Below are 2715 nucleotides of genomic sequence, written 5' to 3'. Positions count from 1 at the left end.
TCAAGGGCCTCCCATGAGGCAGAGTGGAGTAGTTGTGAAGGCTTTCGATGGGTCTCGCAAAACTGTGATTGGGGAAGTTGATCTCCCAGTCAAGATCGGACCAAGTGATTTCCAGATTACCTTCCAGGTTATGGACATTCACCCATCGTATAGTTGTCTCTTAGGCAGACCATGGATTCACGAGGCAGGCGCCGTGACGTCCACCCTACACCAGAAATTGAAATTCGTGAAAAACAAGAAGCTGGTGGTGGTGGGGGGAGAAAGGGCTCTCCTGGTTAGCCATTTGTCTTCCTTCTCTTATATAGATGCTGAGGTTGAAATTGGAACTCCTTTCCAAGCTTTATCTATAGCTGAGCCTATTGAGAAGAGAACTCCTTCATTTGCTTCCTACAAAGATGCAAAGTTGGCCATTGAGCGTGGTGCAACCACTGGTTTAGGAAAAATGATTGAGTTAGAAGACAACGAGTCCCGGGTTGCCATAGGTTTTTCTTCTGGTACTTTCAACAAGCAAGGGCTATTCAAGAGTGGAGGTTTTATCCACACCGGTCAGGATGAGGAGGCTGCTGCTGTCTTAGAAGAAGATGCAGAGGATTCTGACAATTTCATCATCCCTGGAAGAGTCTGCAACAATTGGGTCGCTGTGGATATTCCAACAGTTGTCCATAAGTCAACGTAATAATCACTTTGTTTGAAAACCCTTCTCCCATGCCAAAAGGAGGAGTGATGACATTGCTGGCGCATAAGTACCATGATATTTTCATTCAATAAATTCATGTTAAACGTTTGTTTTCCCATTTATTTTCCCTTTTCGCTTTTCGCATGAAATTGGTGATCACATAAAACCCTAAAATAGAATAAAATCGATCTTTTCATATGCATAATGATTTGCCTTGTTTGAATTCTAAAATCTCTTTTATATCCAAAATCATTATGCAGGTTGATCAAACCCATTGAACATAATGACCCAACACCATCTCCCAATTTTGAATTCCCTGTATTTGAGGCAGAGGAAGATGATGTTGAAGAGATTCCTGATGAGATCACCCGGCTACTTGAGCATGAAGAGAAGATCATTCAGCCTCATCTTGAGAATCTGGAAATAGTCAACTTGGGGTCTGAAGATTGTGTGCGAGAGGTAAAGATTGGGGCACTTCTAGAAGAATCTATTAAGAAGGGGTTGATTAAGTTGCTACGAGAATATGTCGACGTCTTTGCTTGGTCGTATGAAGACATGCCTGGTCTAGATACTGATATTGTGCAACATTTCCTACCTTTAAAGCCTGAGTGCGTGCCAGTGAAGCAGAAACTCAGAAGAACTCATCCTGATATGGCAGTGAAGATCAAAGAGGAAGTTCAGAAGCAAATTGATGTGGGGTTCTTGGTGACTTCTATATATCCTCAATGGGTGGCCAATATTGTGCCCGTGCCTAAGAAAGATGGAAAAGTCCGGATGTGTGTGGACTATAGAGACTTGAATAAAGCTAGTCCGAAAGATGATTTCCCTCTACCACATATTGATATGTTGGTAGACAATACAACTAAATTCAATGTCTTCTCGTTTATGGACGGATTTTCCGGATATAATCAGATTAAGATGGCACCTGAGGATATGGAGAAGACAACATTCATCACACCTTAGGGAACATTCTGTTATCGAGTGATGCCCTTCGGTTTGAAGAACGCCGGAGCCACGTATCAACGAGCTATGACCACCTTATTTCATGATATGATGCACAAGGATATTGAGGTATATGTTGACGATATGATTGCTAAGTCAAGAACGGAAGTTGAACATGTAGAGCATTTGTTGAAGCTTTTCCAGCGTTTGAGGAAATATAAGCTTCGTCTGAATCCCAACAAGTGTACATTTGGAGTCCATTCTGGCAAGTTATTGGGCTTCATTGTTAGTGAAAGAGGTATTGAGGTTGATCCTGCAAAGGTCAAAGCAATACAAGAGATGCCTGCGCCCAAAACTGAGAAGCAAGTCCGAGGTTTTCTTGGCCGCTTGAATTATATCTCCAGATTCATATCCCACATGACTACCACATGTGCGCCTATATTCAAGCTCCTCCGGAAAGATCAGTCCCATGATTGGACCGAGGATTGCCAGAAAGCTTTCGACAGTATTAAAGAATATCTGTCTGAGCCTCCGATTCTGTCTCCGCCTGTAGAGGGAAGACCTTGGATCATGTATCTGACTGTTCTTGAAGACTCGATGGGTTGTGTCCTTGGTCAGCAAGACGAATCAGGGAAGAAAGAGTATGTTATTTACTACCTGAGTAAGAAGTTCACCGATTGTGAGTCTCGATATTCAATGCTTGAGAAGACGTGTTGTGCTTTGGCTTGGGCCGCTAAGCGCTTACGCCAATATATGTTGAATCATACGACTTGGTTGATATCCAGAATGGACACAATCAAGTATATATTTGAGAAGCCTGCCTTAACTGGGAGGATTGCCCGTTGGCAGATGTTGTTATCTGAGTATGATATTGAGTATCGAGTTTAGAAGGCTATTAAAGGTAGTATCTTGGCTGACCATTTGGCACATCAGCCTATTGAAGATTATCAGTCAGTTCAGTATAACTTCCCAGATGAGGAAATTCTGTATTTGAAAGTGAAAGATTGCGATGAGCCTACACTTGATGAAGGGCCAGAGGCTGGTTCCAGATGGAGTATGGTGTTTGATGGCGCTGTAAATCAGTATGGAAATGGTAT

The sequence above is a fragment of the Lathyrus oleraceus genome, chromosome 7, assembly GCF_024323335.1.
Source record: "Lathyrus oleraceus cultivar Zhongwan6 chromosome 7, CAAS_Psat_ZW6_1.0, whole genome shotgun sequence".
In the NCBI taxonomy this organism is placed as follows: Eukaryota; Viridiplantae; Streptophyta; class Magnoliopsida; order Fabales; family Fabaceae; genus Lathyrus; species Lathyrus oleraceus.
This window is presented reverse-complemented; position numbering follows the sequence as displayed.